At 46.7% G+C, this 25,044-nt stretch overlaps 1 protein-coding gene across 8 annotated transcripts in view; it reads left to right on the forward strand.

Annotated features, from left to right (window-relative positions):
* The window catches only part of Pde10a (phosphodiesterase 10A), a 437,195-nt gene that overhangs the window by 126,575 nt on the left and 285,576 nt on the right, over positions 1 to 25,044 (forward strand). The gene's annotated exons all lie outside the window — the stretch shown is intronic.

The following is a 25,044-nucleotide window of genomic DNA, read 5'->3' on the forward strand; positions in this document are numbered from 1 at the left end:
CAACAAAACCTGATGAACCCACCTGAAAAGTTTAGAGAGAGGAATTGTCTCTGATCTCTGTTTTTCAGTCGGCTTAGAAACCTCACACGAGAGTAAGTCTTCTTGGAGACTTTAAATTAGAAGTGGGAGGCAATGGCACTCCAGGGAGGCAGAGAGGACAGTCAGGGTCACAGCGTCCCGGCTTTGCTGGGCTCTGTTCTTAGTCCTATCATTTTCTTCCCCTGTCCTTGCTCTGAACCTCACAGGGGCTGTGTCCAGCTGTCCAGGTGTACATGAGTGGGTAATTTTAATACTGTTTGATCAAAAATTTAATCAGAATGGCTAGCATTTCTGATGAGTCTGTTGTCTTCAGTTTCTACCTATTTATTGATTTATTCATTTATTTATTTATTTTTGAAACAGGGTCTTACCGTGTGGCCCTGGCTAGCCTAGAACTGCCTTTGTAGACCAGGCTGGCATCCAACACACAGAGATTTGCCTGACTCCATCTCCTGAGGGCAGGGACTAAAGGTGGGCCCCACTGCACCCCATCTTTAGTTGTTGTCAGGGTCCTTATATTCCCACGCAGATTAGACACCTCTTACTATGCGGTTGCTTTAAACTGAACTCCGCGGGTTAGAATCATCACTGTGTTTCCTGTGAAAGTTTCCTTTTGGGTGGGGGAGGTAAATGAGGCAGTTTGATGTTTATGGAAACTGTATGTCTTTGCTTCCAGCCATACTCTTCCTGTACCAAGTAGAGGTGACGTGTTCTTTGAATGTTTTTCTTCAGCAGTTGCAGGCTTAGGAGCATCATGTCTGGATTCTGTCTTCTTGTGAGTCTGGGAGCGACCACATTAGCCGTGTCCCAGCACACATGGACGTTACAGGACTGATGTCAGAATCCCCAAGAAATCTTCTGAGGGCCTGTGTTATGGAATATAATATTTGCTTCGCTATGTAAAGATGTGATGCATTTGTTTGTGCTGCAGAATAATTGCTTAATTATGTAAAGATGTGTTGTATTTGTTTAACTATGCAGAGATGAGTTGCTGTTTCACCTTGTCTACTTCAGGTACCTGATTGGTCTAATAAAAAGCTGAACAGTCAGTAGCAGGGCTGAAGAGGGATAGGCAGGGCTGATTGGTAGAGAGAAAAGGGGAGCCAGCTAGGGGCCAGATGAACAGACACAGAGGAAGCAGGAAAGCAGGAGGAACAGTTCGTAGGTAAGGTAAACAAACCTTGGGGCAGCACGCAGATGAACAGAAATGGACTAATTCAAGTTCTTCAAAACGCTAGTTAGAAACAAGCCTAAGGTAAGGCTGTGCATTCACGGTTAATAATAAGTCTCTGTGTCATGATTCAGGGACTGAAGGTCCAAGAAGGCCTGCTACACGGACATCCGTGTTTGCACACTTCCTTCAGTGCCTCTGTTCCAGCTTGCACTCGCGAAGATGGAATTTCAGCCTTCCTTTCCATTCATTTCTCATGAACCCAAAGAGGCAAACGTAACTGGAAGCTTCCTTTGTTCCCTGTTGCTCTTCCATCTGAACAGCTTTGTGAAAAATGTCACACTCTGTCTCCTCTTCTCCATGCCCTGGAGGGGAACCTGGTGTGTGGCTCCCTGCACAAGTCCAGTAAGCATTCTTACAGGATGGAAAAAGACAAGATGACTAGCTGCATCAGCTCTTAATTCAAGCTTTGCCCAGTGGTGGAGTGTGACCTGAGTTTACCAACTGCACCATCCCGCCTTGTCTGCAATGTTCTCAATAATTAGCTGTTCTATCAGACAGTGAAGAGGAAATAGCACACACACACACACACACCGTCACCCCTAAACTTACATACACACATACACAAAGAGACATACATAGAGAGACATACACACAGAGAGACATATGCATACACATACACATATACACACATTCAGCATCAACCCTAAACCTATATGCACACAGACACACACACACACACACACACAGAACAAGCACACCCATGGTCCTTCACACACACAATTCTGCTCACTACTAATAAGATGCACATGGGGGGTAAATGTCCTGTGGGTTTATTTTGTTTTGTTTTAATTTCAAGATGGCTTACTTTCATTTTAAAACTAGCTATAAACTGTTTTGGTCATTTGCTAAATGTTCAGGATATAATAATCTTAAACTGAGTCACATTAAAATCTGCTTGCCATCAAAGTGAGTGATTATTACAGATGATTGTGAAATCTGGAGTAAATAATCTTGAGGCTAAACAACACAGAGAAGATGTGGGATTACCGCTGTCATCAGAGGAGAATGCTATGCCAGGTCCTGGCTTGCAAAATGAGGAATTAAAGGAAAGCTTTTGGCCACCTTTTCTGGGGTGGTTTGGGGGGTGGTGTTTGTTGTGGAAATCAGGGCGAGCTCTTCATGACTAAACACATGCATTAATTTACACGGAATAAATGGTCGATTAAGGAGCATGTGTCTTGGGATCCCCCAAGAAATGACAGATGAGAAAAGGATGCTGTCTGAGCTCCTTGGGTTTTAGTCTTGACACAAGTTGAAGTTACCCAGGATCAGGAACCTTGGGTGAGGAAAGGCCTCCATCAGATTGGCCTGCAGGCAAGCCAGTGAGGCATTTTCTCGACCTTAGCTGAGGTGGGAGGGCCCAGCTCACCATGAGTGGTCCACAGGCAGGTCCTGGCTGGTGCAGGAAAGCAAGCTGAGCAAAGTCGTAAGGATCACACCTGCAAGCTGTGTCTTAGTTACAGCTGCTGTTGCCGAGATGAAACACCATGACCAAAAAGCAAGTTGAGGAGGAAAGGGTTTATTAGCTCACACTTCCACATCTGTTCATCAGTGAAGGAGGCCAGGACAGGAACTCAAGCAGGGCAGGAACCTGCAAGCAGGAGCTGCTTACTGGCTTGCTCCCCATGGCTTCCTCTGCCTGCTTCCTTTTAGAATCCAGGACAGCTTGTCCAGGGATGACCCCACCCACAATAGGCTGGGCCCTCCCTCATCAATCACCAATTAAGAAAATGCCCTTCAGGTTTGTGTATAGCCGAAGTTTCTGGATGCCATTTTCTTAATGGCTGTTCCCTCCTCTCAGGTGACTCCAGCTTGTGTCAAGTTGACATAAAATTATGGAGCGCAAGTAGTGACCCTCTACTTGCTTCAGTTCCTGCCTCCAGGCTCCTGCCCTGACTTCCCTCAGTGATGGACTTTGAGGGCTTCATCTGCCAGTGTCACCTGTGTTGGATACTGGGGCAGCTGGGGAGCATCTCCAACAGCCAAGAAGTGCTCACGGCTGACGGTGTTGTGGGCACAGAAAGAACGGGAGAGGCCATGCAGAAAGTCCCCAGGAAGAGAGAAAACAGAGAGCCGAAAGGGTGAGACAAGGGTGCCAGCAGGCTCTTCCAGAGGGGTGCTCGCTTCTGTCTTCTCGGAACCACCCCCAGAAAGTCACTCTCGGTTCTTAGCTATGGGAACAATAGCTGGGAAGAGTGGGATAGCGCGGAAGAAATGAACTCCCTTTTGACATGAAAATGACAGCCTGTTGTGACAGAGCTCTAAAAGCAGCCGTGTCGCATAAGGTTCCCTTTATAAGAGAGTATCTATACGATTTTAATTCTCGTCTATTATAGGATTGCATGCAGCGCGAAAACAATAGGTACCTTCATGTTTATTCATTACCACCCCCCAGCCCTGGAAGTTCCTCTTTCAAGAAAGTTTCTCCCAATTATTTTTGAGACTCGGTGATCAGTTGCCCTTTTCCCAAGGCCTCCCCTTTGGAGTGGGGTGGCATCCAGCTGGCAGCAGTGACCACAGGCTTATTGTACAGCATGAAGTCACACTTGTTAAATGGGAAAATAGTCATGTGTGATTAGAGTGAGTGTACGTGTGAGCATGGACATATGTATGTGTGAACATGTGTGTGACTGAACGGGCATGTGAGCTCATGAGTGTGCATGTGAGTGCATGAGTGTGTGTCTGTTGAGTGTGCAAGTGTGTGGATGTGTGTATGAGTGCATGTGAGTTCGTGTGTAAGTGGGAGTCTGGAACACTACCATATAATTGTGAGCCAGATGCTGGGCTGTGGTACCAAACTATGCACCCCGAACCTGCTTCTGACTAGCTTTGAAACATCACACACGATCTCATTTCTGTGACTCTTTTCCAATAAGAAAATAAAAATGAGAGTGGTTTGACAGGATTCCTGTAGCTGTCCCACGAGGCGCTGGGATGAGTGCTGCTCTGGGGACCTGGACTTCCATGAGCCTCTCATTAGTGCAGCTCGTCTCATCTCTGAGGGACAAACATCTTCACAGTGTTCTCTGTTCCTCTCCAGCTCTAGATAGCCACAGACAAGAGTAAAAATAGAGAACACCAACGTTGAGCCCATTGATCTAAGTGCCCACAGTTGGCCGTGGCAGCAGGTGGCAAAGGCCGGCTGTGCAGAAGGGCTGCCCGCATTCCCCGTTCTTCCTAGAAGAGGGAACGGCTGGGTGAGTAGGCCAGAACCCTGGGAGAAGGCAGAGGGTCAAAGGAGCGTGCAGACGCTCCCCAAGCAGAAGAGTGGGGACCTGCCCTGCTAATATGGATCCCAGCTGGGTGTCCCCTGCCTGCTGGCAGCCTGCTATTTGTCACAGGCAGGAGGGTGGCTCACTGTGGCCTTGTCACTGGAGGAGAAGGTTGTCTGCCCGATAAAAACAACTGCTAAGAACTCTCATCACGTATCGTTCTCCGTAGAGAGATCTGGCTTGATCTGTTCGGTAGATTTGATCTTCATGCTGATTTAAGACTTTTCACATATGATCTGTCACGTCTTACAGTCAAAGGGTAGAAAAGAAAGAATGGGGGTGGGGAGAGGCGAGAGCTCACAGCTTGCTCCACCCACCCCCTGAGGAACACTCCACTGTTCTCAGACCACAAACCTCCTGTGCTGGCTTCCACAGGTGCCCGCTGAGGTGCCCGCTGGCTCCTCTCCACTGTGTGGGCCCAGGTGGCCTTTAGCATGTCTTGCATGAAACAGCACAGAGGTTTGTTTTCTCAACACGGAGTTATTGTTATGGGGGTTCTGGGGATTGAAGCCAAGGCCTGGTATTTGTCCGGCACTGCTGTGCCCCTGTGGTGAAGCTCTAGCCCTTCATGTGTTTTTATTTTGAGACAAAGGCTTCATAAGTTACCAGACTGATCTTGAGTTACTCCTAATCCTGGTTGGTTGGTGCATGGGACCCTCATGGGGCCCTTTGGCCTCTGCCTGTGCGTAGCTGGAATTGTAGGCCTGTGACATCACTCCAGGATGCGATGTGTTAATGTTAAGTATTCGAGCTTGAGTTACAAAATGAATATCTAATTCTTGTGACTAGGTGGTGGGGCTAGCCATGTGTCTCCCTGTGCCTGTTGCGTCTATCCTACCAAAGGTGACGTTGGAAACATTTTATTTAATGGGACATCTATTGGTGAGACTCTAAGTCATTCAAATATCAGTTTGCCAATAAAATGTGCTCACTGGGTCAATGCTTGATGGCAGGAGAATCCCCCAGAAACATTACTGCCCCCAGCGTGGTTGGGCATATTTCTCGGCATAATGGATGTACCAACCGGACATAGTTTTTAGTAACCAAATGCTTACAAAGGATGTCATTTATTCTGATCCCTCAACAATGTATACCCACTCTTGGGTACCCCATTTTGCTTTGTGACAGAATGTCTCTAGGTAGCCCTGGCTACCCCAGACCTCACTGTGTAGTCCAGGCTGGCCTTGAACTCACAGAGAGCCTGCCTCTGCCTCCCGAGCATGCTAGGATTAAAGGCGTGCACCATTATGCCTAGATTGTGTACCTATTTTTATGGAATTCACCTCATATTTTATCTTTTAGCTATGACTGTGTGTGCATGTGTATGTGTGATGTGATGTATATGTGTGCATTTGTGAATCCAGATGCACACATGCCGTGGCATGCTTTGGGGGTGATCATTAAAACGACTTTTGGGAACCAGTCCTGGCCCTCTACCTGGTTGAGGCAGGGTCTTCCCTGTGGTTTCTTGCTGCATCCTCCAGGCTATCTGGCCTGCAAGCATCCAGGTCTTCTGCCATTTCTGCCTCCCAGCTCACCTGTAAGTATGCTAGGGTTACAGATGTTGGCCACATCTGACATTTGTACATGGTGTCTGGACTCAGGTCATCGGGCATTTGTGTCAAGTTCTTTTACACACTGATCCATTGTGCAGGCCATAGACCTTATAGTTTTAGACAAGTTGTAACTTTACAGAAGCAGAAAAGGAGACGTTCTCAGAAACCTGCTTCCCACACCTGGCCCCTGTCTTCAGTAGCTCTGCCATCCTTAGTGCCTGGCAATTCTGTCATCTTTGCGCTGTGCATTCCTGTTTTGTCAAATGCGAGATGCCAGGTTGCAGCACTGAGGGATCATTCAGCATAGCTGACGGCCCTGGCTGGAGATCCCCTGAGGTCTACTCTCTCACCCTCTCTCCCACTGGCCACCTCAGTCTTCATGGTCTTGTTTGTTTAGAGGGCCATACCATTGGCCTCACACAGCATTGGCCTCCTCAGACTGGTTCATTCCAGTTAGCAGCATGTGTCTAAAGTTCTCTGATGTCATTTTGGTGTCTGACAACTTACTTCTTATCCCTGAATAATCGTCCATTCTCTAGATGTTCCATGGCGAGTCTACCCATTCAGGGAAGAAAGGGTGTCCTGGCTGGCCCTGAACTTGTAGTTTGATGAAAGCTGCTGTAAGCTTGTACAGATTTTTGGGTGCGTGCGTCGTCAACTCCATTGTGCAGATACCATGGTACATACTTGCTGGGCTATGGAGTAAGAATGTGCTTGGTTCTGTAAGAGACACTGCCATAGTGAGTTCCAGGGTGGCAGGCCTCGCATCCCCAACACGGATGAAGAAATTTCCCATCACTCCATAGTCCGACTAGCCGTTAGTATGGTCTGTGTTCCAAACTCTGCCTGCTCCCGTAGAGGTTTGGAGGTGTCTCACAGGTATTTTAATCTTGCAGCTCTGTGATGGCGTGTGTCAGTCAGCCTATCTATGCTCTGGCAAAATAGTTGTGTAGGAGAAAAGGTCTGTTTTAGTTCCTGGTCTCAGAGATTCCCCTGCTGGGGTGTGAGATGCACTTGAGAGGAGTCTACTCCTCTGCTTCTGTGAGGAAGCAGGCAGGGCCCTTGCTGTGATGGAGCTGGTATTGCACATGGGGGTGGATCAGTGAACACATTAACAAACAGTGGTCTGGCAGCTGGGAAATCACCAAGGAAGGGGTGTGCAGTCTCCACAAGGAGGGGCCAGGGAAGTGACCCCACATCTTGTGATGAACACTTAAAGTTATGGGTCATTGTGCAGTGTAAAGTTAGAGACAGAGGGGGTGGTGAGGGAGTCAGAGCACCCAGGATTGGCCTTCCTGGGGGTATCTGGGGCAGGTGAGGGAGAAGTGTGCTTTGTTGGGAGTAGGGGAAGCAAGGGGAGGGAGCAAGGCAGCAGGGAGTTGCATGTCACCTGGTTTCCAGTGTGAGGACTTGGGTTTTAGCTTTGAGCAGTGGGGGACCCATCTCTTCATGCAGGGCTGAGGTAGATGGTCATGTGCAGCTCTCCGTGCAGGGCTGAGGTAGACGGTCATGTGTAGCTCCATGCAGGGCTGAGGGAGAGGGTCATGGGCAGTGTAACCTGAAGCGAAAAGCATGAATTTCTGGTAGGTTCCACAATACTCTGCATGGAGCTCAGAGAGAAAGCAGAGACTTCTCAGTTTCTGGTAGGATACAGGTGAGAGATTACATCTTGCCAATCCACTCTGGGACTGGGTCTGTTGCTAGGTAGAAGGGAGGAAGGGTAGAGGATGCTGGAAAGAAGTCCTTGTCTGGACCCCTAGAGGAGAGGCCTTGTGCGCCTTTGGTGGACAGGGGTAGGAGAAAGAACGTGGAGCTGTTTCAGGTCATCTTTGATCTGAGTTAAAGTGAGCAGGCAGCATACACCAGGGGGGAGTGGAGTGGAGAGCTGGATTCTGCAGGCTGCTGGTCACAATGGAGGAAGGGGTTGGAGACATGGAGCTAAGATGCAGAACTGGAAGGGCTGTGGACACAATAATAAGCTAAACGGAGTGCTGGCCCAGCGTGGAAGAGCCAGGAACAAATGTGCACATAGTCAGGGCTCTCAGTATCTACATCTATCGATGGATAGATAGATAGATACAGATATCCACCCACCACAAGAGATGGGAGGAGCCCTCGAAGGCCTCAGGTCTGGTGCCTTCTGTAGCTGTCAGCACTTGTGTAGAGAGAACCCTTGTAGGTACTGCCCTCTGTGTGAAGGAATAGAGGGACAGGAGACAGGAGAGGAGGAGGCAGCGGCAGAGGCACCATGCTCTCACTGCCTGGCTGCACATGCCATGCTAACAGGCGTGTGTCACACTCCTGATACACCATATGTCCCTCCTGGGTCAGCAGAAGAGCTGTGTATGACTGCCGGGGAGTATAGAGCCTAAGAGTCTCCCCCTCCCTCCTTTCTTCTTCCTCTCCCTCCCTCCCTTCTTTCCTCTGATCATTGGTCTTTCTTGTTCTCCCTTTCTTTTCCTTTCTCCCCTTCCATCTGTGCCTTTCCCCCTCTTTCCCTTCCTCTCTCCCTCCCTCCATCTGTCCTTCCTGCCTCCCATCCCTAGTCCTGAGCATGGGGACTCTGTGAATTGTCTTTCTAGGTCTGTCTTTGGCTTCACCTGACAGCACCCTAGTCCTTCCTGCTCCACATGGGGCCTGTACTGTACAGACTCAGAGATTTATGTGTGATTTCAGAGGCTGCTCACTCCTGCCAGTGTGTGATATGGCCAGGTTAATTTCTTTGTACATGATTCTTGACCTGCCCTTCCCTGCCTCTGGTTAGAGTGTTGGAACAGATACAGGTTGTATGAGCTCTTGCTTCCCCTCATCCCCAGGCAGTTTCACAGAGGCAGGCTTGGAGCTGCAGCACTGAAAGCCTATGGTGCACAGAATAATTCCCATTAATCTAATAAAGTCTAATTTAAAATGGCGAGACTTGAAATACTAACAAATCTCTTTTTTCCTTAACATTCACCTGTCTTTAAACTGTTAATTCTCCTCACAGCTTAAAAAACTCAGTGCATTTTACACACACACACACACACAGAGAGAGAGAGAGAGAGAGAGAGAGAGAGAGAGAGAGAGAGAGAGAGAGAGAGCGATCAGGCCCCAGCTCGCCCTTGCACTGCCCAACATGAGGAAGATGAACAGTATTGTTTTCACAGACACAGCTTCAGACATTTGTACCATCAGCAATGTTGTGGGCACCCCTTGGCCTGCTGACTTTACATCCAGGAAAGCTCCTTAGGTAGAAGAGGGCAAGGCTACAGAGCCCCCCTCCCCCACCCGCCAGCCCAGGAAGTATCAAGGGATCATTTTGTTTGGGACCTTTAATCTCCACAGCCTCTAGGGACAATGTTCAGAGTGTCCCCTCCCTGAGGCTTCTTACTAAGCAGGAAAACTCTGTGGGTTAGGACAGCAGGTGCCACCCCCAGTACAGCCATTAGGGGCCTACTCTCACCTTCCCAAGCAATTAGTTACTTTTCCTGATTCTGTGATAAAATGTCTGACAGACAAAATTTATGGAAGAAGAGGGCCTGGCAGGCTGGGAGGGCATCACACATGTTCAGGTGGGAAGCAGTGGGGGGATGGTGGGAGGGAAGCAGGGGCATTAATGCTTTAATGCTGGTACACTGGAAGGTGCCACCAACAGTTAGGGTGGGTGCTCCCACCTCAGCTAACCAATTCTAGAAATTCCCTTACAGACATGACCAGGAGTTTGTTTCCACAGTGACTGGAAACCTTGTCAAGTCGACAGTAGAAATGAGCTATTGTAAGATCAGTCCAGAACTTAGAAGATCTTCTCGTATAGGAACAGAACACCTAAGAATCATGTTTCAATTCTGTGGTGGCCAGAGTAGGGATGGATTGGGGTAAAAATTAGTGAGCAAGCTTCTGTCCTTCCTAGCGGTCTGGGATCACGATCACATAGCAGGATCCCAGAGGAGGTGGGGTCCTCAAAGGTACTCCACCTCAGTCACAGAGGCGTGTGATTTGATTTGAGTTTAAATGACTTCTGTCAAGTTATCCACATCACAATGACACTATGTCACCACCATTCACAGTTACAAAAGTGACCAGGCTGTGGCTCGGCTGGTAGAATGCTTATCTGGCGATCAGGAAGGCCTAGGGTTGGTACCCCGCATGGCAAAAATCAGACATGGTGGTAAACACTTGCTATCCTGGCAGGTGGAGCTGGGAGTACAAATTCATCCTTACCTACATAGAAAGTTCCAGGCTACTCTGGGCCGTGTGAATGAGACCTATTTCAAAGACAAACAAAAGAAAAGAAGAAAGTAAGAAGGTGCAATCATTCTGAAAGTGTCCGAAAGGAGCTTTAACAAATACTAGCATCTCTAAGTACAACCACACAGGGCTTTTTACCCAGTTTAAGAATTTGGAAGCCCCATGTAGCAGCAGGGAGTAGCCAAGACAGGCTGTGTGGCAGTAGGGGTGCAGAGTTCTGTCGTCAGAGTCCTTTGTCATCCCTGAACCTGCCCTTCCTCAGGCCCACACAAACAGCCTCTGACTTGCTGCTCAGCCTGAACTTTGACACAGCAAAAGAGACTTCTCCACTCCTCTGCCTCTACTCTGAGCTTGGGACCCTCTCGTATCTTCTTGGCATCAGCTTTGGGCATAGGGCTGGTGACTTGGGGCATAAATTCCTCCCCAGGCAGAATGCTGCAAGCTGTGAGGTTGTAGGGCATATTCAGGAGGTTTTAAGGGATGAGTGACCAGATCAGAAAGGCAGTTGGAGAGGCCGATGGCTGGGTAGTGACTCGTGAACAACTCTGCCTGCCTGGCTCGGGTTCCAAACAGCCTGACCCTGCTACAGGCACTCAGAGTTGTCACCTATCCAAGGCTTTATCTGAAACTCCCACTGTGGAGAATTGATGGTGACCTCTCACCTCTGCCCACGGCTTCTCCATCCGCTATGTCACGATTCCAGCCTGCGGTGATCTGGGTTTATTATCCTACACTTGCAGCATATAAAACCCCAGGGAAGTAAAGATGAAGGAAAGGCAGCCTAGGACAGCAAACAGGCTCACACGGTGGCTGGAAGGCCACGGCTCATCGTATCCAGTTCACTATTCAGGCTGGAAAACAATGGCGGTTTATTTTATTTCTTAGTTTTAAAAAAGCTAAATATTTGCATTTAAAACTTTGAGTGGATCTTCTGCCTCTTGTAATACAGTTAAGCCCATGGTGTGCCCGTCAGTTAATGGTCATGGCACTTGGCTTATGGCTCTACTCGGGGAATTCATATTATCTTCTCTCCTTAGGAGAGTGCTTATGCATTATTCATGCTTATGCCACTAATTCCGTCAGCCACTGGCCTTCGTCATTAGATAGGATTTTAAAATAACCGTTGGGACTCGTTTGTAGTAGATAGGCAATATTTTAATTACTCAGGAGTGAAGCCAGAGGGTATCAATAAACACTAATTTAAACTACGAGAGTTAGTAACAGGCTGATGTTATTATTATGTATAAAGGCTTGAAATGAGTGACTGTTTTAATAAGGAAATTATATCAATAAAAATTTAAAATGTGGATGATGGAAAATACATACACATATATGCATATAGACAATACTATATATGCATATATATGTATATATCCATACACATATACACACATACACATATACATATACCCCCAACTTTATCACAAGCTTTAAATGCTCATGGGCATATTTGCTAAAAGATGCTTTTATCTTCTAGTTTGGGAAGCAGAATAGTACCTTTGTCTGTTTTATTCTGATTGAAAGAAATTAAGAGTTCCTTAGACAATCACAGAAATCAAGGCAGAAACATTAAATGCTGCACCGCTGGTCTCTCGGCCTCACGATGTCTCTATCCCACAAAGCCTCTGGAAGGCACCGACCCTTCTAGCTTTCCCATGAGCAATCACATGGAAGTGAATCCTTGTGAGAGACCACCTTCCCCTTAAACTACTCACGTGCAAGTTTAAATAGTTTTGATGTTCATTGGGTCTAACATTTATTTTGTCTTCAGAATGGGTTTGGAAGCGTTTTGGAAAACAGTATTGCCTGGTGCAGGGATGGACTCTGATCCTCAGAAATCCTCTTCCAGGCCAGTGTTTAGGGGTTGAAGGGAACCACGCATGCTAACGTGGGACCCTCTCAGCCTCCCTGTGTGCCCCCTAATTTAGGATGAGTTACGAACTGTTTGTGCGTGACTCTGGGGCAGTGCTCTCCCCTCCCTGAGACTATGCCTTAACCTTATTGGCCCACGACGTGACTTCCCAGCAAACTGATGTCTTCGGTGCACACAAGGTATAAAGTTTGAGATTTAAATTCCTCCTCTTAGAAGAAGGGACTAAAATCAAACCAGAAGTCAGGGTTTAACTGGGAAGCAAACAGACAGGAAGCCGGTGTGGACAGACAGCGGAGAAAAACACACCCATTACATACAGGTGAGACTGAGGGACTCCCAGTGAGAACACAGAGGAGGTGGCTGCCTGCTGACAGCTGGACAGATGCCTCTCCCCCTTCACGCATGAGTAGCCTTTAACCCCAGTGGCAAGGTGCCCTCCTCCACAGCTTTGGTAAGCAGAGGAGTGTCAGTCAGGCTTGACATCTGCTTGAGAAATAGAATTATTCTGACTGGCATATTGACAACAGTTTTGCTGGACGGCCACAGCACACTCACAGCTTTTAAGGACAACGTGGCTTCACTGGGGGTGTGCGTCACACACTTGTGGGTCTATAAGGCAGGGGAATGCCTTCGGAGCACAGATTTCTAGAGGGTCTAAAGGACTGCCACCCCATGCTGGTGAGATGTCTCAGGGGATCAAAGGCTTGCTGTACAAGTGTGAAAACCAGAGTTCAAAACCCCAGAGCCTGCTCATCTGTAAACTGCATTCTCCTACAATTAGGAGGGAGGGAGAGACAAGATTCCCTAGGTGCTCCTGGGCCAGCTAGTCTGGTGTACACACAGGTGAGTTGGAGAGACCTTGCCTCAAGCAAGGAGAAAGTTGAGGTCCAATGCCTGAGGTTGTCCTGTGACATCCTCGTGTGTGCCATAGTAAACAAGCGCCCACCCATTCACATGCATAGATGAATAAGTGTACACCCCCACCACACACACACACACACCACACACACTGCCACCATGGGAAAACAAAACACGGCTCTGTTATTGCCTTCAGTTATTTCTTCTTTCTTTTATACCCAATGTTTCTTTAGATTTATTTTTTATGTGTATGGGCATTTTGCCTACATGTATGTATGTGCACCATTGTGCACGCCTCGGGTCCACAGAGATCAGAAGAGGGTGAGATACCTTAGAACTAGAAGTAGAATTGCAAGCTATTGTGTGTGTGTGTGTGCGTGTGTGCATGCACGTGTGATGGGAACTGAACCTGGGTCCTCTGGGGGAAAAACAAGTACTCTTAACTACTGAGTCAACTCCCCAACACTATCAGCAGCATTTTAAAAATCATGCATTATCCCAGTATAATAATTGACTCAGAATTATATGTTCATCAATATATGCCCCTACCACCATCCTATACCAGCTGAGTCACAGCGTGTGTGCCCAGCAGGCTTTCCCAGAGAGTGTTGCAGGCCCGCCATAAGAGACATTCTCACTCTTTACAAGCATTTGATGCTAAGAATTCATTTAGGGTGCACTCTGCTACACATGAACCTCGGGGAAATAGGAAGAACTGAGTCAGCCAAGCCCCAGAAGCATTGTGGGAGGGTAGAACCACTGAGGTCCTGCTCACCCCTGAGGGCACATGGAGCCAGTCAAGCGATATGGACCATTGTCCTGGATATAGAACGGCTCTCGTCATTGCTAGCCCTGGGCACAAGCTATTTTTTTTTTTTTTTTTTAAAGATAGACAACGATCCCTGTAATCTTATCCCATACACCCTGGGCCCACATGGACTCTGACTGTGTTACAGGGTGATTTTGGCTAGGGTGGCCAGAGAAATTCCTGTCAGTTGAAGCAAGATAGCGTCTCTGTGGCAGAGCCCGTGGGGCAGACTTATATTAGCAACATGGCTTCTCTAAACGATAAGTCGAATTGTTAGGAGGATGACAGCAAGATCCCAAAGAACAATTAGCCTGTCAGTGACTCTGTACCGTCCTCGTACAGAGCTATATGCTAACTTGTGATTCAATTTGGAATTATTAAGAAACTTTTGATTCACAGGCTCCGAGGTGAGCCGACTTCAATGAGAATCCTTGGGCCGGTGCAGCTTTGGTGGTAAGTCAGGTCACGAGCTCCCATGTGCTTATGGGTTTCCCCAGCTTGGGGACTTTTGCCTTCAGGACTGGAGCATTGTTTTGCTCCTTTATGGCTGGTCAAACAAATGACCATGACACCGTGGTAGGAAGCCCATCATGTGTCAACTCAGTCTGTGCTTGCAGGACTCACTGGGCAGAAACCAAGATGCTGGGAGGCTGTTCTTGCACTGGCTCTGCCTCAACTGAAGGCAGCATCATCTGCTTCTACCTTCAAAGCCACAATGTTCTCACAGATATGCTTAGGTGGCCTTCCTCCCACAGCCACGTTCTCCCCCACCCTACCCTGCTTGCTCTTCCCTCTCCGTTTTCCGTGTCTAAGGACCCTTTAGATCACATTTAATGACCCAGTCAATCTGGGTTGATCTCACCTCTCAGGTTCTTTACATCTGAAAAGTCCCCTCTTTGCCACACTTGGTACCATGGTCACTGTCGCCAGGTTAAGATGGGACATCTAAGGTAGGGGCGATGTTCTGATGGCTGTCAGCCATTGAGGACTCCCAGTGTGAGAGCTTCATCCAATCGCCCCATCATCCTGAGTGGTGGCATCAGTATTTTTTTCTTCTTTATCTCTGTGCATTGATGTTGGTCTTTTTACTCTGATACAGAGGCTGAATAAGCCAAAATGTGCAGCAAACCTAAACAGAAATCTCTATGACTTAGACAGCTGCTGAGTTGAAGGACACAGTCAAGGTCAAACGCTAGATAGAACAAAAGAGTCGGTCAGGTCGGGCCTCAGGCTGATCAAAAGTGGGCACAAGTGAGTACATGAAGTTGAAACCTTGTAATAGCAAGCCCAGGAGTCATATATTGTATAAGGTTTGGTCATTAGAGCTAGAAGATGAGCTGAATGTCCATGCACAGGCTGCTCTCTGGTAGGGCAGTGGAGACAGAGTTTCTGTTCTGCCCAGTCCCATAGCAGTTCATTCCCAAAGAAACACATAGCGGCTTATATTAATTGTAAACTGGTTGGCATATTAGCTCAGGCTTATCATTAACTAACTCTTACAACTTAACCCATAATTCTTGTCTGTGTTTTGCCATGTGGATTGGTACCTTTTCTCAATAAGGGATTCTCATCTTGCTTCTTCTGCATCTGGCTGGTGACTGACTCTCTCTGCTTTTCCTCTTCCCAGAATTCTCCTAGTTTGGTTGCCCCATCTGTACTTCCTGCCTGGGTACTGGCCAACCAACATTTTATTAAACTAATATGAGTGACAAATTTTTGCAGTGTACAAGAGCATTATCCCACAGCAGGGCAGTCTTTGTTAAACACAGGTGAGGTGAGGAGCAACCCTTTAGGCTTGTTTAATTTTCCCTCGGCTATATCCAGGCCCCTGGTCTGAAAAAGAATTGCCCAGATGTCTGCATGGACATGACATTGTCCTACCTCCTTTTCCTTATCTAACACAGGCCCTTGCACATCACTTCCTGTCAATCACATCACCTTCATTGCATTAACAGTTCTCGGCAGCTTGGACTATGAGATCATCAGGGCATCAGGTTCCTGTTCATTGTACTATGTGTTGGAATCATTAAATATGGAATGTCCCAATTATTCGAAAAAAATGGACCTTTCTGGGTACTAAAGACTATTCTGCTTCACTGTGGGTTTGTGCCCAAATCTTAGCCAAAAAATAAATGGTCAGGAATTATTCTTATTTGTTAAATTTTAGCTTCCTTTAAAAGAACTTAAGTCCCTTTACAAATCAGTTTGAGCTTGTGCGGTGGTGGGTTCTTGGAATTCACACTATGCTTGCATTTACATGGTATTTCTACCCATTGAGCCCCCCACCCCCACCCCACCCCACCCCAACCCCGCTCTGCCTTTGATTTCTAATACAGTAGCTTAGTTTGCTTGCTCTAACGATATTCCTGAAAAGTATATGGTGATATGAAGGGCATCCCACATGTAAGAATGTTCTAAACAACAAAGCACAAAGAGGAAAGAGGAAGTGTCTGTCTGGGAGCCAGCGGGGTGAGAATCAGGGCATCTGTGGTGGGACTTTAAGGTTGACTTTGATGGGTGACAGATGACAAAAGCCTAGTGAAGTGGGCACCGCTGAGGCCTCAGAACCTTTATCTTCACATGAGGACCCAGGCTTTTCATGCTGCTCCCCACTGGAGGGAGGTCTGTGAGAGACCCTGAGGAAACAGTGTGGATGCTGCAGGATGGGAAAGGCTCAGGATGGATGAAGTCACAGAATGAGGAAGGTTTTAGGTTATAAGTGCCTTAGAGAGAAAACAAAAACGTCGGGTCAGGGAGTGATTGGCAGGGTGAAGTAGTGACTATAAATTTAAACGTTCTCAATGTGAGATACTATTGTGGTTTCCGGTGGGAATGCAGGGTAGAAAGTGATAAGGGAACCGAGAAATGAGAAATTCAAGGAGTCATTGGATGCTCCAAAGGCCCCCAGCCGGCCTTCGTCTTAAGGTCCAGTTACTTCCCTAGAGGCTGCCCTGGAGACCAGGCTCAGAGAGACCTGCAGATCTAAACCACAGCATCTTTCCCAAACTGCACTCATCATTCAGAGTTCAGCTTGTTCACACCTCCCAGAAGTTCTCAGTTGTCCCAGGACCACGCCACGCTATCTTCCCTTAGGACACTGGCTGCTAGTTCCACGTGTGGTCTTTGGTAGGGCGTCAATCTTTCTCTGATTGCTGACAGCTGCCTTCTCTGTTGGCTGAACACAGACTCAGATGTGGTGGGTGTGAAACAACAGGAAGATGCAGGCGAGGCCGTCGTAGGGAGTTGTCAACATCTTCTGGGGATGCATGAGTAGAGGACCAACATTGTCAACATCTTCTGGGGATGCATGAGTAGAGGACCAACGTTGTCAACATCTTCTGGGGATGCATGAGTAGAGGACCAACGTTGTCAACATCTTCTGGGGATGCATGAGTAGAGGACCAACGTTGTCAACATCTTCTGGGGATGCATGAGTAGAGGACCAACATTAAGTTCAGAGGTGCTTCTAGAAAATCGCACATTCCCAGTCAGAAAACTTGCTGATGGGTCAATGGGACATGAGATGGGAGCGAGGGACAGGAAGGGGTCAGCAGGCAGAAGTGAGTGGAATACAGCAACGCAGGCACTGCTGTGTGCTGTGGGTGGGTGGGAAGCAGCTCATGAGGATGGTGAGGAGGGCAGACTTATACAGGGAGGAGAAGAGTGGGTTGCCACAAGGGAGGTGACTGAACAGGGTGGCCGAAAGATGCTTCTGTGCACTTTGCTTTTTTTCTGTTGTCACCAGAGCACAGCTCCCAGCAGATGCTCTGTAAAGATTTGCAGATGAGTGGGATGATTGGGGGGGGGGGCGCAGGGGGCAGGTGTCAGAGGGGCATGAGCAAGTAGAGGAGACGGTGGTGGGGACCTGGGAACTCATTTCAGACAGGAGGCAGGAGGGCAGGTGCCTGGAGGAATAGACGCAGGCTACCGAGCACGAGCTCGCACCTGTGAGGAGCCTAGAACCTTGCCAGGTTGTCCAGTGTCGGGAAATCAAGCAATAAATTCCTGAAGATTCAAACAGAATGATAAAACCAGTCAACTTTATAGCCATACTGTTAAAACAATTAAAATCATGTGACCATTTTACAAGGTGTTAGAAGGCAGAGAGCCACTGCTTTATGACATAATTGGAACTATTCTTATGGTTTGAGTCGGTGTAGATCTAAATTGCTGAAATGATGTAACGTTGGGGATACAGAGAGCCGCCACCACCACCTTGAAACAGTGACATTTGCTTATAAGCCATGCATACACACTTCTATCCACAGGGCAGGATTTCTCTCATTCTTACAGACCAAGCAATGCCTTCTCTGCCTGTGGAAGTAAAAGGGGGCTCTTTCAATTCACCTGGGAACGGAGTAAAGAGAGATAGTTAGGAGGCCTGATGAGCTTCTTTCATATAGCAGGAAATCTCTGTCTCCATTTCACACTCTCACACAAAAATCCTAACAAATGCTTAAGTGTAGGAGGCAAGACTTAAGCTTTTTAAAAAGATAAATATTTATTTATGTATGTATTTTATGTACATGAGTGTTTTGTCTTTGTACACACCAGAAGAGGGTACCAGATCTCATTACAGATGGTTGTGAGCCACCGTGTGGTTGCTGGATATTGAACTCAGGACCTCTGGAAAAGCAGCCAGTGCTCTTAAATGCTGATCCATCTCTCTAGCCCCTAAGATTTAAACCACATGGCAGCTCACAACTGTCTATAACTCCAGCTCCAGGGGACCTGACATCCTCACACAGACATATATGCAGTGCACATGAAACAAAAAGTAAATTCATCTTAAAAAGATAAGAAAATGCCAGGCGGTGGTGGCGCACGCCTTTAATCCCAGCACTTGCGAGGCAGAGGCAGGCGGATCTCTGTGAGTTCGAGACCAGCCTGGTCTACAAGAGCTAGTTCCAAAACCACAGAGAAACCCTGTCTCGAAAAACCAAAAAAAAAAAAAAAAAAAAAAAAAAAAAGATAAGAAAATGTCTCCATGACTTCACAAGGGAAGGGCATCTCATTAGTGTGTGTGTGCGTGTGTGTTGGTATGAACAACTGTGGCATCGGTGAGGTTAGAGGGCAACTTGAGAGAACCAATTACTTCTACCTCAGAGGTCTCAGGAATTGTACTCAGACATGACAACAAGCACCTTTACCTACGGAGCCCTGGGAAGGACATCTTAAACAAGAACCCGCCTCACAGAGGACATTTGCAGTTGAACTTGATTATGTTACATTCAAGAACATCTCATCAGGCAACAGCATTCTTCAGGGAAGGACACACACAACACCGAGAGCCAGCCAAGGGCTCATTTCTAGAACATACAAAGGAGTGAAAATCAGTCCCATAGACTACAAATGACTGAAAACTGTGGGCAAGACGCAAACAAGAATTCTATATACAAAGAGCCTTGAATGGCCAGTATGTATATATGTATATATGAAAAAGTGCCTTACTTATAAGTTATTAGGCAAATAAAAATCTAAATTAGTAATATACAGTTGACACCCATTAATCAAAATTTACTTCACAAGAATATGGACCAATGAAAAGCCTTATACATTGTTGGTGGAAACAGAATTGTCTCAACAACTCCAGAAAATGAGGGGGCAATCTTGGTTTGGGTTGGTGTCTCCATTCTGGGCATGCTTCTTGGAGAAACTCCAACATGACTCAGGGAAAGGACAGCTCAGAGAAGTCCAGCCATGGGGAAATGTGTGGGTAAACATTCCCCCAGTACACAAACGGAATAGTACGCAGAGCTGAAGAGGGCCGCCCTAAAGTTCTCGCCAGGGATGACTTAGGAGCAGCACTGAGTGAAAACCAACTCGTGCAGCAGATTCGGCATGCCAGCCCAAACCAAGCAAAGCCCAGCGAGACTTCACTAAGGAGACTGTCACCACTGACAGGGAATTTCCAAGTCTCAGCCCCTCTGGGGGAGGAAGAAGAAGGGGTCTTGGAGAAGCAGACTGGTTCAGGCAGTAATGAAGAGCCTCTGTCTTCTGGGCTGATGACTGCTTACTGGGTGGATACGTGAGGCCACTGCTAGTACCCAGGTGTTAGCCATGTTTTTTCATATGCTCAGACATCAGACCTCAAACAGCCAGGAGGTAGATATACTGGGGGCAAGTTAGGCACCCAGTTTGCCTATCTGTTTGCTGTGGTGTGGCTTTGTGTGCCTAGAGGATGCGATGTTACCTACAGGAGGGCCTCCCGGTACCCGACGGGAAGCCGGCTCGGGGTCCCCTCTTATTGCAGTTCCTCCTCAAAGCACGCTGTCTTCCCTTGACTGCAAATATGAGCTTCCACTTCACTCTGCTGTGCCATTCTTCATAAAAGGAACGTGAAAGCATCATTGATTCTACAGCAGGGAGAGGCTGTTTCCCAGCTCTCCAGTCACTGAAGCCCGGCTGCCCACAGCCTCAGTCCGTTCCCTTACTACAAGTCCACTTCCGCAAGATGACCGCCCCATTTGTTTCTCTTTCAGGATACACCCTCTCTTTCTCTGAGACGCTAACCCTGTGGAGGCTGGGGTCCAGCTGGAATGGGGCTTGTAATGGCAGTGCCTGGGAGTTATAACTCACTGACCGCTAGGAATGGTAATAGAGCCCCCTCCCTCACCCCACCCTCCTCAGCGGCTGCAGTTCACATGCACTGCCAGTTTCTAAAGAGAAGAGAATGATGGGTGGATGCAGAAGCAAGCAGAAATGGTCAGTTTGGTCCCCAGTGGGAGCATGGCCAGGAGACTGAGGTCCTGATGCTGGCATGGTGCCTTCCTGGAGCCTCAGTTTACCGTGTTTAGAATGGAATGGTGTCTGCTTTGCCTTGCCTGCTCTGTAGGTCTGACTGCAAACCTTCTTGGCCTCCGGGGTGGAGTTCTAAGCTAGGGCAGGGTAAGAAAGGAGTAAAGGAAGGGGATATTGACAGAGGGGAAAAAGGAGCCAGTCAGTGGGACCAAAGCCCTGTGCTGAATGGCATAGAGCCCAGAAGGGGAGCCTAACCGATTTAAAATGATTTGTGTGTTGCTGAGACCAATGACTGCAGCGGCTCCTGTATGTATATCGAATTGGCTCTTTGCCCTGTGAGACGGGACAGTGAAATTATATTTGCAGAACATTCATTTCCCCATGGCCACTTGACTTCACAGAAACTGATTAATGCCTGCGTTGACTTTTGAACCCCTGGATCCTAGGAGAAAAAGGACAGAACAATGGCTTATTTTGTCTTATATTTTATACCATACAAACATTAAGTGAGTACTAGGCAGATGCATCATTAGTAAGATAGAGCTCCTGGACTTACAGAACTAACAGAGATCCATCTAAAAATAAGTTTATCTTAATTAGTGTGAATTTCACATTTAAAAGTCTTTGTGGAGACACAGTTTGACTATTATTTCTTCTCACCAACTGGGAAGTTTGAAAATAGTTAATGCAGAATGCAGCTCAATGTGACTGCAATCTCTCCTAGTTTTTCTGGAATTTAGTGACCTGAGAAAATTACATAACAATTTTTCTTCTCTTAAAAATAAGCTTCAGTTTTGATTTCTAATGACGATCAATTAATTCTGCATTCTTGCCTAATTATACCACAGACATACTAAATGGCATTAAGAGACAAATCTAAATAGTCCAAACTGGATTAAACAAGTGGTTTGTTTTCAGTTTTATTCTTTCCATTAGTGGCAAAGCAACAAAACACAAGCAAGCAATGTCAAGGTTTTGCAGGATTTTTCTGCCTAAAAACCTCCAAATAAATTTGAATTTTCCCATTAGAAAAAAATATAAAGAAAACACATTATGTTTCCCTGAGCAAATCAGCTTTGTCCTACGACTCAGTCCGCACAATGGAGATTCGAGGAGGGAGGGAACAGGAAGCTGAGCAATGCCTGTTTGGAGCCGATGACCTTCGGAAAGTTCAAGAACAGCAAACATTCATCACGTTGCCAAAATAATGACGATCTCAAAGTCAGGGTGTCAAGCACGTTGCTAAGGAAGTGTTATGGTGGATGCTATTGTGAAGCCAAGTGGTTGCTATGACGGCTGCATACGTTAGACAAATGTCAATTACCCGAAGTACCCAGAAGCTCCACCTGACCTCCCTACGCACGCAGGCACGCAGGCTGGGAATGAAGCATTCTTGCAGCAACAGATCGCCGAGAAACACTTTTGAATCATTTGCATTTGTTTGTTACACTGACTGGGTTCCTGGTAACTACTGGGGTAGAAAAAAAAGTTTCCACACAGTCAGCTGGAAGTATTCATGTTGTGTTTGATAGGCAGTTATGGCTCCAAAGGTCAGTTTTGGGACAGGCTTTGTGTCCCTTAGCTCACCAGGTCCTAGGCTTCACAGTCAAATCCCTTACCTCCCCTTGGTTACATCTCCAGGGGACTGAACTTTTGTCCATGCTTGCAGGTAGGTCATTTATTTGTTTTGTTTACAGGAGCGATGAAGAACACAGATTTTAAGGAACTTTGCATTTACTGTTGGGCGTGTTCTCTCTATGCTAAAACCAGTGGCTGTGAGCCCTGAGTGGTTCCGATGACCCATGAAGAATGGAACCATGGAAAATAGGTTTGAGACAATTGGGACAGCTTAGGACATCCTCAGAGCAGAAGTGACCAGCCTGAGCCAGGACAGTCATTGGGGAGGAAAAGTCCCCACACAGGCAGGGGCACAGTCTCCCCACCTTGAAAACTGAAGATTACCCATAACTGCAGATATAAACCAGTTCCTTGTAGGGACAGAAAACATTCTGGAAGAATACAAGAGGCAATGTTTTATCTAAGCAACAGGAGTAGAGGTCAGGGGTCAGTAGAAAGATAGAGTTTCCATTTAGTTCCTTTCCAAGTGTTTGGTTCCGTTTAAAAATAAAAATGTCATGTTATAATTCCTGCATCCCAGGGCACTGAGAGATAGGATGTGTCTGGTATGTGTGGATTTTGGCTTCTTGTGAGAGAATCTTGCAGAGTCCTTTGGAGTCATGAGCAGAAAACAAAACAAAACAAAAGAACACCTACCCAATTCCTTCCTGTTATTTTTGTATATGAATTGACATTCACTGGGTGACAATTCTATCACAATTTTTGCACCTATGTTGTTCCCCAAACATAGAGATGGGAACCAAGTCTCCCTAAGACTTATCTTTGAGTAGAGAAACTGGGTTCTTAAAATTCAAACTTAAATGTTGATATTTTTAATTAGGGATGCTACTTTATAGGAAAAAAATCAAAGTCACATAATAGAACATCCTACTTACTTTTCTAGTTACTGTGAATAAGTATTTGATAAGACGTAACTTAAAAAAGAAAGAGGAGTTTGTCTTGGCTCACAGTTAGAGGGCACATGGTCCTTCATGGCCAGGAAGGCACAATGTGACAGCAGGAACTGGTAACATTGTGCCTGCATCATGAAGTAAAAATAAACAGGAAGTGGAGCCTGGCTATAAAATTTTACCCCCCAAGTCTCCTGTTTCCTGCAGTGAAGCTCTACTTCCTGAAAGTTCCAGAACCTTCTCAAACAGCATCTCCAGTTGTGGAGGAAGTTTTTCAACACATAGGGGACTTTCCACATTCAAACTACAACACAGAGTAAGGGTGATATCTGCCTGAAACAATGTTGAATTGTAGAAATAGCCCATTGCGTTCTTGTTGCTGTAGCCTCAGGAAGACTAAGAGTGCTGGGTATGTGGGCAAGTCAGTTGCTGAAGCCAAGCACACAGGCTGGTCTCTGCGCTGCCAACTTCCTTAGCACACCAGGTACCGAGTCTTTGCTGCAGGCGATGTGCTATCTTATACATTTATCTGCATGTTGTTTTCATGATTATGGGGTTTCCAAGATTTCTACAGGGTGCAAAAAAATTATTAGCAACGAAACTTTTAATTTTAGGTATATGCTTGGCAGAGTAGAGGATGGATCCTGCCAGACATCTACATGTATGCTTTACCTTGGCAGAGAGGGGAGGGAAACAACTCTAGCAAAATGCACCACTGTTTAAATTATCAGCTCAGAGAAGCCAAGACTCTACCTCGACTTTTTGCCTTTTTGTGAAGGGCCCTACTGAAGCCCTTCCTATTGCTCTTGTGTGTGTGTGTGTGTGTGTGTGTGTGTGTGTGTGCACGTGCACGTGTGTTGTAATATATGTATATGAGTGTGTGGTCATGTGTGTGCAGAGGGCAAAAGCTGGTGTTGGGTGCCATCTTTAGCCATTTCCTTAGTTTTTGAGAGAGGATCTCTTACTGAACCTAGAGGTTGCTGATTTGGCTTGATTGGACAGGCAGCAAAGCCCCAGGAACCCTCCTGCCTCTGCTTCTCCAGTCCTGGGATTATAGGTATGTGCTGCTTGGCCGGTCTTCTTAACGTTGGTTATGGAAAAGGAAGTCATGTCTCTATGTTTCTATGACTAAAGACAAAGCCACCTCTCCAGCCACAGGTCCCACTGTTCTTTGAACACATTAGTGGCTACCCAAGGATTCAGTCTGATTATAATCCTGTCCTGTCCAGCAGGGAAGTCAATGTGTTTCTGTGGCTTTTTAAATTCAGCTCAGGCGACATGAAAATTCAGTTCTTCCAGCATTGGTTACAGTTCAGATTCTCAGTGGTCATGAGCCGAGGGTGACCTCTGCATGGAGGGGGCAACCAGGCTGCAGAGCATTCTGGTCCCATGACAGGTCCTGTAGACAGAGTTGCAATGTAAGTGTTCCCATAGCAGTCACAAGGAAGGACAGCCGCAAAGTCTCCTGGGTAGTCTCCAGCTTCATGCTTTTACAGCAGGGCACCACTTACTGCTATCACTACCATGAAATGTGCACAGGGTAGGCTATGTTCCAGCCTGTTTGTGTGTGTACACAGGCATGTGTGTACATGTGTGTCTACCTGTGTGTGCATGTATGTACATGTGTGTGCTTATTGCTGTCACTACTGTTAATGTGATACATTAACTTCCAAAGCTCTAGGAGTCCTGCAAGAAAGGACTCTTCCTGTAGGCACTCAGGGCTATTAATAGTCTCCTGTAATCTTACTTTCTCATAATACAAAAGTTTCAAAACTAGGTGAAAGACACTCAGTATAAATCATTATCTTATATTCTGTATAAAAAATGTGCTCAAAATAGATCAAATTCCTAAATGTAAGAGCTTAAACTGCAAAGTCTCCTGGAAGAAAAGGCATGCATGCATGTCTT

Source organism: Chionomys nivalis, chromosome 2, assembly GCF_950005125.1.
Source record: "Chionomys nivalis chromosome 2, mChiNiv1.1, whole genome shotgun sequence".
Taxonomy (NCBI): Eukaryota; Metazoa; Chordata; class Mammalia; order Rodentia; family Cricetidae; genus Chionomys; species Chionomys nivalis.